This window comes from Panulirus ornatus, chromosome 17, assembly GCF_036320965.1.
Source record: "Panulirus ornatus isolate Po-2019 chromosome 17, ASM3632096v1, whole genome shotgun sequence".
Taxonomy (NCBI): Eukaryota; Metazoa; Arthropoda; class Malacostraca; order Decapoda; family Palinuridae; genus Panulirus; species Panulirus ornatus.
Window position 1 is genome coordinate 53217495 of NC_092240.1, and position 18200 is coordinate 53235694.

The window sequence follows — 18200 nt, forward strand, 5'->3', positions numbered from 1 at the left end:
CTGATGCTCTGTACATGCCTTCATCCTCTCAATCAATACCCTCCCATATAATTTACCAGGAATACTCAACAAACTTATACCTCTGTAATTTGAGCACTCACTCTTATCCCCTTTGCCTTTGTACAATGGCACTATGCACGCATTCCGCCAATCCTCAGGCACCTAACCATGAGTCATACATACATTAAATAACCTTACCAACCAGTCAACAATACAGTCACCCCCTTTTTTAATAAATTCCACTGCAATACCATCCAAACCTGCTGCCTTGCCGGCTTTCATCTTCCGCAAAGCTTTCACTACCTCTTCTATGTTTACCAAATCATTTTCCCTAACCCTCTCACTTTGCACACCACCTCGACCAAAACACCCTATATCTTATTATTATTATTATTATTATTATTATTATTATTATTATTATTATTATCATTATTTTACTTTATTGCGACGGAGGTGAGCCGAGGGAAGTATGATCCCGGGATCACCAGTTGGCAACACTGTGATTGTGCAGGTCGCACATGAAAAGGAATTTAGTTGTAATATAATTTTTCTTGTATTTCAGATGATGATGGAAGGTGTCTTAGGTCACATTCCCTCTAGGTCATCCCCCATCATTGATGGAGGTAAGTACATCTCTATGTATATATATATATATATATATATATATATATATATATATATATATATATTTCTTTTCTTTCAAACTATTCGCCATTTCCCGCATTAGCGAGGTAGCGTTAAGAACAGAGAACTGGGCCTTTGAGGGAATATCCTCACCTGGCCCCCTTCTCTGTTCCTTCTTTTGGGAAAAAAAAAGAAATATATATATATATATATATATATATATATATATATATATATATATATATATATATATATTATATATATAAAAGCTCATTTGACCGACCGAACGATGGGTCGTAAAAATGTTTCATGTTTTTTTTGTTTCATCTTAAAGGAGGCACAAAGGCCGCTGCTTCAAAGGCAAAAAAAAAAAAAAAAAAAAAAACAGTTGCCTGTCGCAAGCACCGTTCTCTCTCTCTCTCTCCTCTCTCTCTCTCTCTCTCTCTCTCTCTCTCTCTCTCTCTCGCTCGTGCGCTCGCTCGCATATAAGACTTAAGAAGAGGAGGAGGGCGACCCGTTAAAAGGGCGCACTAAGTAAGAGAAACGAGAAGGGATTTGTAGGACCCTCCTCCCCTCCCCCCCTGGAGGAGGAGATTTAGAATCAGAACACGTTTCCCGACTCCCACGAATCTTTTGACGTCTATATTTGCGCGCGAAAATATTGCTGATCCCATCCCTAATGTTTTCGTTCGCCCGCCGCCGCGCGCGCGCGCGTCCGAATCGGTGGCTAGCACCTGGCGAAACAGTAGACGCGCCGGGATTTCAAAAAAGATCGCTTCATTCATTTCATTCACTGACTTCTTCTTTCACAGTGTCGTGCGGAGGGTTAGTGCATTTCCCGCGCCCTGAGTGGTGGTAAGTGGTGGAAGTGTGAGGCGTAATGATGGACCGAGGTGGTAATTAAAGGGAATCGGACTAATTCTGAGGAAGGAGAGGCATGGGGGTTGGGGCGGAGGGGGTTGTGTTGAAGGAGGAGGCCTTTGTTTACATCCGCCAGCTAACAATAAGGATTACCGAGCCACGTACGTCCGTGCGTCCGTACGTACGTACGTAGGTGTCGCCATTCCGTCGTTTCTGTCGTCCAGGGAGAGTCGACACGATTGGTTTAGCCCATGACCGTGTACGAGGTGACTTGTACGAATGATTCTACTGTGGATGAGTCGAGTTTTGGTGTGTGTGTGTGAGAGAGAGAGAGAGAGAGAGAGAGAGAGAGAGAGAGAGAGAGAGAGAGAGAGAGAGAGAGAGAGAGAGAGAGAGATTGCGCTGCCATCCGTAGCAGGGGAGTGGTGGACTCCCTTTTGGGGGTGAGTGCTTCGTCAGCCGGACTGTGCCACCTTCTTCGTCCACTAATATATACAAGAAGAGAGAGATGGATAGACAAGACCAAATAGATATCGTCTTTGTCATATCCTAAGTCTGGGTGTACGTCGAACAGATGGATTGCCCCATTGGTCATTAAGTAGGTTTGCTATGGAGGAGGATAGTTCTGCTATGTTCACGTCGAGAACATGGTTAGGGAAGTGGAACATGTGTTGAACAGTTCTTGTTAGAAGGGTATGGAGTAAGGGCCTATCCTGCCTGGATGAAGGATGAAGCATACAGAGAAAAAGCATTTAGTGAAGTGTGGGTTACAGTGCAACATATTGTTCGTAAGAGATTCATTTTCCTGCTTTAAATGCAGGGCGTTTTTCTAGCCGAGTCGTGTGTGTGTGTAAGATCAATACTTCAAAATAAGATATTAATGTGAAGTGAATGAAATGGTGATTCATTCTGTTGTTAGTGAATTACTCCTTTTGGGGGATTGCATGGGGGAGAGGGAAGGGGGGAATGGGATGGAAGTCGAGATAAAGTCATTGTCGACGAAGGGTGGCCATTACCTAGAGCTTATAGTAGGGAGGGGATGGGTGGGTCATTGTGTTGGGGGGGGGATGGATGGGTTATTGTGGGGGGGAAGGGATGGTCACAACATATGGTCAGGTGATTGAAGAAATTGATGGGGGGGGGGGGATTAGCGGGGCCCCCGTGTCAGTATATGTCTATTGGGAATGGGGTTATTATTGTTATTGTTATTGTTATTATTATTATTATTATTGTTACTATTATTGTTGTTATTATTGATTTTGTTGTTGATTGTACTGTTATCAGTATTATTGTTTTAACAATGTATTTGTAATGATAGGAAAGATAAAGCGAGTGAATGATGTGGAAATGAAATAGTTTATAGATTTTTCACTGCATATATATATATATATATATATATATATATATATATATATATATATATATATAAACTCTTTCCTGCCCGGTCTATATCACTAGGAGTGGAGAGATGGTAAGAGCTTCATATATTCCCCGTTTTCTCCGGCTGTCTGGGGAATATGGCAATGAGGCCAGGTCGTGTGTGAGCGTTTTTTCTGCGTCACTCCACACAGTTGGTCTAAGTTTTCTCTCTCCCATTTTCTTTTGTCGTTGTTTCTCCGTTCTATTTTGTGAGGAATGTTTGTAATGCCTTTTTTTTCTTCTTTGGAGTTGGTGTGCTGACTATTGGAGTGGCTGTTGTGGTTATAAAGGGATTGTATGTCTTGGTTGTGGTTGTAAAGGGATTGTATGTCTTGGTTGTGGTTATAAAGGGATTGTATGTCTTGGTTGTGGTTTATTTTTGATGGATATGGATGTCGTATTTTTATAAACCTGGAAAAGGAATGTATGATGACCCCCTTATTGGATTATTTAGGTCTCTCTCTCTCTCTCTCTCTCTCTGCATAATAGCACATCGCTGGAGGTGTGAGGGCTGCTGCCCCGCCGTTCATCATCTGTCTATGCTTTCATGGTCATGGTAGCATATGCTTGGACACACACACACACACACACACACACACACACACACACACGCGCGCGCGCGCGCGGGGCCCCACGAGTGTAACAACCCCTCCCCCCCTCCTCCTCCCATCCCCTCGTATAGTACAAATGGGTAGTTACAAATAGGGAATTACGCGCGTGATTAGACACGTGTCCCTAGTGAGATCTGACCTTATACATACACGTGTTCCGCGCTAGACCTGACCTTATACAGACACGTGTTCCTCGCTAGACTGACCTTATACATACACGTGTTCCTCGCTAGACCTGACCTTATACATACACGTGTTCCTCACTAGATCTGACCTTATACATACACGTGTTCCTCGCTAGACCTGACCTTATACATACACATGTTCCTCACTAGATCTGACCTTATACAGACACGTGTTCCTCGCTAGACCTGACCTTATACATACACGTGTTCCTCGCTAGACCTGACCTTATACATACACGTGTTCCTCACTAGATCTGACCTTATACATACACGTGTTCCTCGCTAGACCTGACCTTATACAGACACGTGTTCCTCGCTAGACCTGACCTTATACATACACGTGTTCCTCGCTAGACCTGACCTTATACATACACGTGTTCCTCACTAGATCTGACCTTATACAGACACGTGTTCCTCGCTAGACTGACCTTATACAGACACGTGTTCCGCGCTAGACCTGACCTTATACAGACACATGTTCCTCACTAGATCTGACCTTATGCACACAAGGGGAAGCAGCAAAGGGCCTCTCGCTGTAGCAGGAACTGCTAACCACATGCTCTTGTGGGTGGATCAGGACCTACTGACCACGTGGTCATGTAGGTGTAGCAGGAAGTGCTGACCACGTGCTGTTGTGTTTGTAGCAGGAACTGCTAGCCACGTGGCGGCGTTTCTGTCATAGGAAAATGCCTACCACGTGCTGTGCCTGCAGCAGAGACTGTTAACCACGTGCTGTTGTGTCTGTAGCAAGAGCAGCTCACCACGTGCTATGCCTAATCCGAACACAACAGCTAACCACGTGCTGTTCCTGTAACATAAACTGCCAGCCGGGACACGTGCTTTGTGTGTGTGTGTGTGTGTGTGTGTGTGTGTACCGTCTTCTGTGTCATTAGGCCACAGAGCCGCAGGGGAGGTCAGGACACACACAGCCCCTCAGAGAATGTTGACATTGTATTATTACCTGGACACCACTGGTGAGCCAGCCTCCCTCCCTCCCTCCCTCCCACTCCCTCCCTCCCTCCCAGTCACCACACTATTGTGGTAGGAGTCTGCGGGGGGGGGGGGGGGTCTGGTTCCGAGAGACGGGGGAGAATGTGTGGAGGTAACTTGGGGGAGGGTTAGAGGTACGGATATATATCTATATATATATATATATATATATATATATATATATATATATATATATATATATATATATGTGTGTGTGTGTATATATTCCTGTGAGTCCACGGGGAAAATGAAACACGATAAGTTCCCAAGTGCACTTTCGTGTAATCATCACATCATCAGGAGAGGCACAAGAGAGAAATATAACAATCGGTTGATATACAACGAAGAGACGTAGCTAGGACGCCATTTCGTAAACGTGCGACCCTTAGGAATTACGCGCAAAATTGTGATTCTTTCCACTAAATATATATATATATATATATATATTTTTTTTTTTTTCATACTATTCGCCATTTCCCGCGATAGCTAGGTAGCGTTAAGAACAGAGGACTGGGCCTTTGAGGGAATATCCTCACCTGGCCCTCTTCTCTGTTCCTTCTTTTGGAAAATTAAAAAAAAAAAACGAGAGGGGAGGATTTCCAGCCCCCCGCTCCCTTCCCTTTTAGTCGCCTTCTACGACACGCAGGGACTACGTGGGAAGTATTCTTTCTCCCCTATCCCCAGGGAATATATATATATATATATATATATATATATATATATATATATATATATATATATATATATATATGATTAAAATGGCATCGAGTCCGTCAAAGCTTCGTACATTCCCAGTACATAGATCAACCCACCAACCCGTTTCAGCAAGTAAAAATGATCAATAACTGTTAAAGATCAATTATCTATAAGTTTGTATTTACACTGTGTAGATACCCAGTTTCTGTCACCTCATGTGTATTGTTTCATGTATTTTTTCTCCATTTTATCTTAATGTGGTTAATTTAACAAATAGATAAACTTGTTCAGTTACGTAGGCCTGTGTATGCATGTATGTATGTATGTATGTATGGATTTATGTACTTGTGGGTGTGTGTGATGGCGTACACACACACTCTTGTATATGCTGGTACATATATGAATTGTGAATATATGAGAAGAGGCTGGTAACACGACGTATTGTATAGTACTAAAAACGTGAGTTTGTTACAGTTTCGCCCGAAAAGAAGTTAAATAAAGTAAATATATATATATATTTTTTTTTTTGCGGTTACCCCTACAATTACACCGTCGGGTCCAACAGAAAACGCGCGAGGTGGCGGGAGTTGCCCCAGCCGTCCAATGAGAGGCCTTTAACTACCCCCACCTGGTCGTTTGCTGGTCGTTACGCCTTATGTAACTATCTAACTATCAATTTCGGTCGGCCCGAAAACATTGAGGATGCTCCAGCCAGCAAGACCTGAGCTGGTTAACTGTCCCCAGAACACCAGTCGACGCCAGAGAGTCTGGCAACATCGTCACTGCCGTTTGACTTAAAAAAAAATGTTTTCCTTTTTTTTTTTTTCTTCAAGTGTTGGGATCTTAGGAGGTTAAAGGACCACTGGTGAATCGTTGGCGTGATCTGAAGTTATCTAAGGTACTGGAATGACTCTCTCACGTGCAGTGGTTACTTGAAACTGACTTTGTGGAGCCTAACTTTGCTTGAGCCCAGTCGAAGCCTAACTTTTGCCGAGCCTTGTCCAAATGTGTTTTAAATCGTGTGAATTACAGTATAATAGTGGAAATATGATGCGATATTTGTCGGATCTTGTAAAGTTTAATGATTCTTGGCGATTGAGAGATTATCTAGTTCGAGAGGATAATCAGTTAATTGAATATGACTTAATATGATAAGACGTTGGCATACCAATAGTATAATGCAATATTTGTATTATGGAAGGAAACTTGCGCAGTCTTATTGCTACATTTTTTTCCTCAATTTATATATATAAAAAAATAATGTCGTTTATCAGCAGTTGGTAATAGTTCGGGGAGCGTAAATTGTCGAATTTAGAATGATTTAATTTCCAATTAACTTTTTCTGTCGAGCGAACCTTAACGCCCCATTTGACCGCGATATGTCCCTCCCTCCCTCACTGTACCAACGTAAACTCATAAAAATTTTGTACTTCCTCGTATCTTCTTTCGTGTATACATTAGATGACGTATTGTCATATAGTAATTTATATATTAATTTTTATGATGCCCTTCATGTTCATAACAACCGTAACTGATGGTTAGCATAGTTTAAATGATTAATTCGACGTGGTATAATATTGGAACGGATATTGAGCGTGCGTTTCTGGAAAGATCTACCGGGTAAGAAAAAAATTTGCTCATTTATTTCTACGTTAAAGTGACGTTTATCGGCCAGTTTTAGTTACATAATGTGTTAAATAAGACGGCGCATGTTTCCTTACAGTTTTATTAGTGGAACTTTATTTGTAGAGATTTTGGGAAATGATTATAGAAAGTAAAAGTTTATAATTGATCATTGAGGAGTACGTCTGAGTGGCGGCCATGGCCTAGCGGATGATGGATGACCTCCTGACCGCGTCACCCACCTGGCGATTAAGGTAAATGCCGGAATCCTCTGTGGATGATTTTAAGTATCCTTAAAATAAGATGTGGTAGATTCATTAGTGCGTATAGAGGCGGTGATTATTAATATGATGCTTTGGCCTTATACAAATCAGGAAGGTAAGTTTTATATGATTTACAATATACATCTATGTCATCATTGTATTAAAATTTGATAATTATGTTTTTAAGGGATTTTTTTTAGCATACTAATGATGCATGTTAGACTCGGGAAAACCCAGAGTCTTATACAATCCCAGCTTCACCAAACGTAGGGTTGTGTTGTGAAGTTTTAGTCTTATGTTTTGAATTAGCATTTGAGGATGCGTGATAATAAAGCCACCACTTAATGAATAAAACCACAAGTACGTGCAGATGACGACGACTTAATAGCAACTAGCCTTGCACGTCTTATAAACCCAAACGTAGCGTAGACTCAGAGCCTAACCTAACTTAACCTAACCTAACTTAGCCTTGCAACGATCATTCATCAACCAAACGTAGCGCAGACTTAGAGCCTAACCTAACTTAACCTAACCTAACTTGCAACGATCATTCATCAACCAAACGTAGCGCAGACTCAGAGCCTAACCTAACTTAACCTAACCTAACCTACCTTGCAACGATCATTCATCAACCAAACGTAGCGCAGACTTGGAGCCGAGCCTAACCTAACCTAACTTAGCCTAGCACGGTGAATCTAACCATTTACGTAGCGCAATGATAGAGCCAGATCTCTATCAATGATTATTGCCATGCATCCGTATATATAATAAAACCACAACATCCCTAGCCATCTAAGTATTGACCCAGCTTAGCCTAGCGATGTAATATGGAAACTCTTGGTCTTTCCTTTCAACGAGATCTCGAATGATGTTCGTTGGATACTCATCAAGGAAGACTCATTTTTAGTGTTATTTTGCCGTTGTAAGTCCGAGGACAAGAAAGAGAAAACGGGAAACAGCTGAAGGATCATTTTGAGTAGTGGCCCCAGACCAACACAGGAATCCAATTAGTAAGGATATGAGTTCTTGGTTCAGACCTGACCTGCTTGAGTGAGGTCAGGTCAGGTCGTAGCGAACGCGTCAGACAGCAAAGCTTTAGGGATAACTTATGAATTAGGAAGGTTTTATGATTCGCGCGCGAGCTATTTAGATCCCAACGTAACGTTACCTAAAATTTAGGTAAGGCTCCTTAATTTTAGGGTGTTTTGTACGTTCATGCTTCGGGATTGTGATGTTTCAGAAGTTTATCGTTTGCTAATTAAATGGTGGCCACAAAACTTGTTACAGTTTCTCGATAACGAAGTCTGGCTAAAAAGTGGTTTACTTGAAGACCATTTTTAAGCTGTTGTATAATAAGGTTGCCTAGAAATTGATGGTGAGATGTCATTTAGCGTGTAACAAACACTCGCCGTTATTGAGTGTACCGAATTATGATAATTATGGTCCATAATAACAAAAATGATAATTGTTCGTAATGAACAGAAACATTTAACGGTATTGTGAAATTAAGTACACGGTGTGTGTTGTATATATATATCCAGTTAGTATATATATATATATATATTATATATATATATATATATATATATATATATATATATAATGAACGTAAAGTATATATATATATATATATATATATATATATATATATATATATATATATATATATAATGAACGTAAAGTATAATTGTTTATCTTCGTGTGACAATTGCAATTACGCTATTGAAATTTCGTTATGAATTATACGTAGCCGGTGTGTGAGTACCGGTGTTAAACGACGTTTTCGTTAATACCACTTCCTGGTTAACGAAGATACGACGTTGTTTAACGTTATTTTCTTTGAAATTGTCTTTACCTACTATCGTCAAAGTCTCGTAATTTAAACAAGCAGTTCACGTACTTGTAGGCCTTTTTAGGAGGGGCAGGAGAGGCATTCCTTTTTTTTAATTGCTTAACGTAATGTAGCCTTGGGGTTACGATCTTACGGTATATTGCCCTCTGATTGGCTGTCACCCGCGCACAGTCGTTAACAACTGTTATGGTAGTGAAGGGAGAAGGTTTTTTCACCCTCCATACGTACGTTAAGCGGGTGATAACAGTTGTGCTGTTCACAATACCGACAGGGTAAACTAGTGTGAACAGTCTTTGGTCGAGCTCTTGGACCAATATCGTTGAATATTCTGTCATGCACGGGCATATGCCACAGAATATTTGGTCAGTTCCCCTTTTTATGAATCTGAGTATTTGATGAATTGTGTTAGTTGAATATTTGGTAGTTTTTACTTAATATTCAGTTGATTGTGGTTGCTTCACAGTATTCGGTTGATTGTGTTCATATTTCACGGAATATTCGGGCGATTGGGTTTGTTTCACTGAATATTCGGATAATTTTGTTCATGATTCACGGAATATTCGGGCGATTGATGTCAGGGATTAATCTCGAGTCGATTTCGGGCACATCGCTTGATATTCGGTCGATTAATGTGTTACGACACAGAATATTCGGTTGATTATCATCTGAGCACTGACAGTTCGGCTCAGGGACGTCTTAAAGTGAATATTTGGTCGACTGTTGTCTTTTGCGACTGAATATTAAGTCGGATGTTGTCTAATACTCCTCAGTGTCTCCCTGACTTGGCCCACAATCCCTGACTGTCTCCCTTACGACGAAAAGCACCTCATTCTCTCCCTGACTTATTCCCCACACCCCTCATTATCTCCCTGACTTATTCCCCACACCACTCATTGTCTCCCTGACGAGGTCCAACACCATTATTATATCCCTGTCTTTGCCTTATTGTCTCCCTGACTTGACTCCAAACACTTCATTGTCTCCCTGTCTCGTCCCAAAACACCTCATTGTCTCCGTCTCGTCTCAAAACACCTCATTGTCTCCCTGTCTCGCCCCAAGACATCTCATTGTCTCCCTGTCTCGCCCCAAGACATCTCATTGCCTCCCTGTCTCGCCCCAAGACATCTCATTGCCTCCCTGTCTCGCCCCAAAACATCTCATTGTCTCCCTGTCTCGCCCCAAAACACCTCATTGTCTCTCTGTCTCGTCCCAAAACACCTTATTGTCTCCCTTTCTCGCCCCAAGACATCTCATTGTCTCCCTGTCTCGCCCCAAAACACCTCATTGTCTCCCTGTCTCGCCCCAAAACACCTCATTGTCTCTCTGTCTCGCCCCAAAACACCTCAAAGTCTCAAGAAAACAATACATTGTTTGCCCGCAGATCTTTCGTTCTCAGTTGTTTTGCCAATAAAACGTGGCTTTACCATTGTTTTCATGTCATTTATCAATTAGTCCCTTATTTGAAGTTACCAGTTATTCCCTTATTCAAATTGTTTAACCTGTGTTAACAACCCTAGTTTATCACATACGCATATTCAGCCATGAATCTTTTTTTTTTCCATTATTTTTTTTAAACTAACAATAGACATTTTTTTTTGTCATGGCATCCTTGTTACTGAGGGATTGGACGGAATTTACTATATGAAAATATAACTGAACACTTGTTACTGGACGTCGTGACCGGAAAAATCATAACTTGCGTTTAAAAAAAAAAAATTTCAACTTAAAAAAAGGTAGAAATCTGAAGTTAATTTGGATGATCTCCGTTTTCTCTGGCCAGTTTTGGAAATATGAGGTAATGATCCTTAATTAAAAAGGCACCGGAATTCCAGTTCATATTACGGTGATAGATCTACGCTCATCTACACTCGTTGCCCGCTAAAATCTACTCGACTAACTCCCGGCGTTGCTTGTATGAGTTGCAGAACGTTTTCTGTGCTCCAAGACTCGTCTTGCTTCTCGTTTTCATTCGAGGGGGGGGGGGGACATCTCTCCCTGGTGCGACGATATGATCCTCCGCGGCCGCGTTGTCGTGTGGGGGGATTATACAGTCGCACCCTGGCATGAGATCTCGTTTTCTGTGAATGGTCTTAGGAGATTGCAGGGGTGTCTCTGATGTTATGCCTCGCCGGCCAGTCTAACGTTAGCTCAGTGGCTTGTAGGCAACGTACAGGTTTTTTTTTTTTAATAGAATTTCACATAATTTTCCTGTACGACCACACCACACACACACACACACACACACACACACACACACACACACACACACACACCGTGGGTATACTGGCAATATGTCAGAATATTCATACAGTAAATGTGTCAGTGTACTGCCATTCAGACAACTTTTTCTATTACTGACAAATACCCGGCCCTGTGGTGTCCCACCCTGCTCCCCCTGGCAATTTCACCCCCCTCCCCTCTCTCTCTCTCTCTCTCTCTCTCTCTCTCTCTCTCTCTCTCTCTCTCTCTCTTACCATTTCAAAGGACCTCATTTATTTTGGTCCATTTATCCGCCTGACCGAACACCCATCGTCCGCCGGATTAATATGATTGTCGGGAAAACCCACGAATAAAAGGAAGAAAAAAATATATATATATCCCACAGAGGACAGGAAGCTTTCGTTAATCCGAATTTCTATATTTCATACATAATACCGGGGTGAGGGAGGGGGGGAGGGGGGCGGAAATGGGCACTGGAATAGGTGTTGCGATTGGTTTTCAGCTATAGATGGGTTAACCTCTCTCTCTCTCTCTCTCTCTCTCTCTCTCTCTCTCTCTCTCTCTCTCTCTCTCTCTCTCTCTCCCGAAGCCCTGGCTCTTGCACTGGCGTTGAAGGCATCGTGTTGGGGTAGGTAGTGGCAGATATCCGGGGGTCATTTTTTTTCCGGTTTCGTACGCGTCGTGCGGACAACGCATAGCCAGTGAGGCTGAAAAAGAGAGAGAGAGAGAGAGAGAGAGAGAGAGAGAGAGAGAGAGAGAGAGAGAGAGAGAGAGAGAGAGAGGAGCTATGGGAATGAATGTTTGTGGGATTAAGGTTATGAGAAAGAGGCAGTAGGAGATGAGAGGTTTTCATGAGGATAAGAAGGAGGAGAGACATGTGAGTGAATGGGAGGATGGAAGGAGTGAGGAAAGAAGATTGAAATATGAGGAGACATTCCGATGAGGTGATGATGGGTCATTAGGAGCTCATTGATAGGGGGTCATTACAGGAGAACATGGGAGAGGGGTGGGCTAAGGTGGGGGGGGCGAGTACATACAGCTGTGAGTGAATGGACGAGTACATATATCTATGAGTGACAGAGGAGAGTACATATGGATGGACAAAGATGAGAGATGTGAGGGTTGAATGCAATACGAGACGCAGGACTTGAGAAGGTCCTGTTATATATATATATATATATATATATATATATATATATATATATATATATATATATAGATAGATAGATAGACCGGAATATTCAGACTCTTCTGGTTCTGTTGCAGTTCGTTGAAGAGCAGCGTCATTTGCAATGTACATAGACCAGAGCATCATACAGGAGATGGGTCTCGGGTCTGAGCATGATGGCTGCAAACACACACACTACCCCAACCCACATGATATAGGATTGATGTAATGTATTTCTCTTCATTGCTCTTGTATGTGTATCAGCTCACCATTTCCCGCGCTGGCGAGGTAGCGTTTCAAGAAAAGATGACAGAGCCTTAGAGGGAAGTTCCTCGCATAGCTTCTTGCTCTGTTCCTTCTTTTGGGAAGTAATACAGGAGGGGAGGATTTTCAGCCACCCACTCCTACCCCTTTTAGTCGCCTTTTACGACACTCTGGGAATATGTGGTGAAGTATTCTTTCTCCCTTATCCCCAGGGATGATATATATATGAATTCCAGTCAGTAATATTTTCTGTATGGATGGTCTAGTGATATTTCAGGAGGGGGGACGTCGCCGTGGGTTCTCCCCTATTTCGCGCCACGTGACCTTCCGCCATTTGACTCCACATGACTTGACGCGGACAAAGCGCCCCCCTACCCCCCCCCCCCCCCCCCCCGCCCCCGCCGCCGCCCCCAGCATCCCCCTCAAACAAAAAACTATCGGCCGCACATTTCCGCTCCCCCATCGCCTTCAGGTCTTGGTCAGCGCAGATAACGGGAGACAATACGCGGGGAATAACAAACGGGCCCGGGGGAGGGAGGGGGAGAAAATAATATTAATAATGATAAAGAAGATGGGGGGTGGGTGGGTGGGAACTTTGAATAAGGGAAAACGGGATGTAAAGATCTGGGCCTAAAGAGAAGAGAGAAGAAAAATTGGACAACGACACTACCTTTCAATTAAGCAGAAGAGAAATGACTGGGGGTCTTTGAGTCGGGGGGGGGGGTTACCCTTCCTAGCCAGTGTTGTGTTTGAATCAGGGAATTCAATTAAGATGTTGAAGCTTAGAGTATAGGGTTTTGAGAGCGGCTAAAAGCTACACTCCACTGCTAATGAATGGGGTGTGTATATACCTACCCCACCCCCCACACCCAACGCCCATTTTTTTTTTTTGAATGCTAGATATCATGGGGGAACCAGTCGTGCCGGAGTGGATCTCTCTCTCTCTCTCTCTCTCTCTCCTCTCTCTCTCTCTCTCTCTCTCTCCCCTCCCCTTCTCTCCATTCTTTTAAGAATAAAGGTTGCTTCAGGATTTCGAATATTTGAGAATATATATATATATATATATATATATATATATATATATATATATATATATATATATATATATATATATATTCCTTCTAATTCACGGGAGAATGAAACACAATAAGTTCCCAAGTGCATTTTCGTGAAATGATCACATCATCAGGGGAAATGTTTGGAAAAATGTAAGTCAGTTGATATACACGAAGAATATATATATATATATATATATATATATATATATATATATATATAATATATATCCCTGGGGATAGGGGAGAAAGAATGCTTCCCACGTATTCACTGCGTGTCGTAGAAGGCGACTAAAAGGGAAGGGAGCGGGGGGCTGGAAATCCTCCCCTCTCGTTTTGTTTTTAATTTTCCAAAGGGAGGAACAGTGGAGGGGGCCAGGTGAGGATATTCCCTCAAAGGCCCAGTCCTCTGTTCTTAACGCTACCTCGCTATCGCGGGAAATGGCGAATAATATGAAAAAAAAAAAAAAATATATATATATATATATATATATATATATATATATTATATATACCCTGGGGATAGGGGATTAAGAATACTTCCCACGTATTCCCTGCGTGTCGTAGAAGGCGACTAAAAGGGGCGGGAGCGGGGGGCTGGAAATCCTCCCCTCTCGGTTTTTTTTTTTTTTTTTTCCAATTTTCCAAAAGAAGGAACAGAGAATTGGGCCGGGTGAGGGTATTCCCTCAAAGGCCCAGTCCTCTGTTCTTGGCGCTACCTCGCTGGTGCGGGAAATGGCGAATAGTTTGAAAGAAAGAAAAAGATATATATATAATATATATATATATATATATATATATATATATATATATATATATATATATATATATATATACACAAATATGTGTGTGTGTTCACAAGGAACATGGGCGAAATTCCTTCATCAAACAAGTATTTGTATCAATCTCGTTTTCTTCGCTACTGTAACATCAAACGTCTTTCCCGAGCGGTGAAGATAACGTGTGGTGGGGGGGGGGAGTTGTGCAGGTGGGGGGGTAGGGGGTAGTAGTAAGAGGAGGATTTATTTAATCCGGGGGGGGGTTAAAGTTTCCCCCGCGGGGGGGGGGGGGGGGTAGGTATTTGTCGATGCCTGGCCTCCTACCCCCCCAAAAACGCCGGGTTCGGCCAGCCAGCCAGCCAGCCTATCAAAAAGATCTCTGCCCCGGTACAAACCAGCTGAGTCTATATGCGTTGCCTTCTTTTGATCCTCGCGTAGATCTGCCTCTCCTCAGTAACCCCTTACCCCAACCCCACACCCACCTCTCCACCCACCTCCTCCCTCCCTCACAAAGCTGGCTCGTGGATACGCATCCGCAATGCGAAGCCAGCGCGGCCCCAAGCCCCCCCTTCCCCCGTCACTCCCAGACGTTATGTGATATACGCAGGGGGGGAACCTGCAGAGCGCTCGACGCCGCGTATAAACACAAACCAATCTATTCTCTAATGCACCAGATGGCATTTTACCGTCAGACGGCAGCACCAATCTCCACTCACTATATATATATATATATATATATATATATATATATATATATATATATATATATATATATATATATACGTTTCGGGTTTTCGCATCTGTGGCTTTATGGTATAAGAGTTACTTAGCTTCGTTTCACGTTCCGGCACTTAGAGTCGAGGACCCGTGTGTGTGTGGGTGGGCGTCCCATATTTACATATCCCTCTTAATTAATTCCTTTGGTAAGGGTTTTGGGCTGGCGATCCCGTCCCAAAACCAACCATGGTAAAAAAGAGAGGATCCTTCAGCTTTCGTGGTCAGTGTTGAATTACCACGGTGTGTGGCTGAATGTTGCTCTTCCACCACACACACACACACACACACACACACACACACACACACACACACACACACACACACACCCTGTTCAGTCCTAATGAAACGTACAATAGATGTTGTCAATGTAGGATGAAAAGGGTGATGCAGGGACGAATAAGAGACGGGCGGGAGGGATGAAAGAGAGAGAGAGAGAGAGAGAGAGAGAGAGAGAGAGAGAGAGAGAGAGAGAGAGAGGAACGAGGAGGATGCACACACACACAGGAAAAAAAAAGATAAAGGGAGATAGGGAGTACTGGTTTAAAGCCAGGGAGAGGAGAGGGCATCGCCCTGTCCGCGGAGGAAGGGAGAATGAAATGAAATTTGAGAGGACAGTGATGATGATCGGAGAGAGAGAGAGAGAGAGAGAGAGAGAGAGAGAGAGAGAGAGAGAGAGAGAGAGAGAGAGAGGTCCTGTTTCCTTAACCATACGGAGCCTGGGAATTAATGGCTGTGGTGCCAATTAGGACCCCAGCAAGCCTGGCACAATTAAGCCCTCGCCCCCCCCCCCCACTTTTTTCTCTCTTTTTGCTTCGGTCTAAAATCCCCTACATTGACGGGGATTATATGTATAGATTTATATCTCTTATCTCTCGTTAGACCGGTTGTGATAATGGTGGTTCCGGATTTGCCTATCGCCCGAATCGGCTGTTTCCCTGGACTTGCGTAACAGACTGGAGTTAAGTCCGATCTGGAAGGTAACAGAGAGGAGATACAGGCCTGGAAAACAGACAGGAGGATGAACGGACACCGCGTGTTACGTTGAAGCCAAAAAAAAAAAAGAGGCGGGGTCAAGCCATGTAGGGACTGGAAAAGGATATATATAAAAAAAAAAGGGGATCCGAAAAGGGTCATGAGGGAAGGACATATCTGTGGAACGCAGCCGTGGAGGAGGGCGGGGGTGGGAGAGTCTGGCGTTCCAGGACCCGTTCATAAAACATTGCCAGCATTCCAGGCGAAGATTATCTCGCCCGGAATGGAATGATGATAGCTGGGAGGGAGGAGGTAGGGAGAGGTCGTTCCATCCATCCAGCAGCAGCGCCTGCGAAATGGCAAGTGCAGTTATTTAAGGTCATTTAGGCAAAGGTCTTTTCCCAAAAGGGATTTGGCGAGTCTTTTACAAAGTGTCCAGTGAGGCCTTTGGACAAAAGAGAGAGGTCGTGACGTGTTTGCATGAGGTTAATAACGAGAATGAGTTGACGTGGATAGTTAGGCGTTTGTGGATGGCTTTGTGTGAGAGTTGACTCGTAACACTGAGCAATAGATGGGGATAGACGGGATGTGAGGTTCTCTTTAACACTGAGAACAATAGATGGCATGTGAAGTTCTCTTTAACACTGAGAACAACGGATGGGGATAGACGGGATATGAAGTTGTCTTTAACACTGAGAACAACGGATGGGGATAGATGGGATTGAAGTTCTCTTTAACACTGAGAACAACAGATGGGGATAGATGGGATGTGAAGTTCTCTTTAACACTGAACAGCAGAGATCGCACGAAAAGCTTATAATACAGGCGCTGTACGATCCTAATTAACATAATTTAACGCCGGGTGCTAGCACAATGCCAGCCTAATTAACATAATTTAACACCGAATTCCTTTGGAAAAAAAAAAAAATTTCTGCCATGGAAATGTCATGATATTTTAAGCTGTTTAAGAATGCGGGGGTCGTGGCACGTTAAGCCAACCCATCCGTATAGTATTGTTTATATAATGATCAAAAATGATGAACCAGAATTTCCCTACGTGTTTCCAGAGGAAGTTTTTTGAAAACGCGATTTTACAACAAAAAAAAAAAATGATTTTGCCCCAAAGACGAAACTGAAGTTAAGCGAATTAAATGTCGACTAAAGTATATATATATATATATATATATATATATATATATATATATATATATATATATATATATATATATATACCCTAGCCTTAGCCAGGTACCCATTTTATCGACCAAGCCCAAGGGGGTGGACGAACAGCTAGGATGACTGTGTACCGACTGCCGCATCCAGGATTCCAACCCATGAGCGGCCCGTGCAAATTGTCCGTGTCCCCGGTTCATGAAATTATCTTATTATGGTTTAGGATTGACCAAGTGATGTAGAGAGATATCAGCTGGTTACAAACCCATGTCTGAGGATTTTGGTTATTTTTGTAAGTTAGCTTCCTTAATGAGATGAGAGAGAGAGAGGGGGAGAAGGAGAGGGGGGGATTTTAGGAAGTATATTTAGAGCAACGGTAAAAGACTATGAGAGCTCTTAAAGAGAAAATTGGTCAGGTGTTGTTACAGAGATAGGAAACCGTAATATATAATGTATAACAAGTATAGTACAGTAGGGTTGAGGTAAGTCATTGGGGTGAGTTTGAATGGAGAAAACTGAGGAAGTGAAGGTAGATATTGGGAGGAATGTAGGATGGAATTCATTTGGATACTGGAAGTGGATCATAGGTGGGAGAGGGGCGAAAATTGAGACCTAATAAAAATGGGTGTGGAGTCGAGAACAGTATTCGATGAAAGAAAAATGAAGTA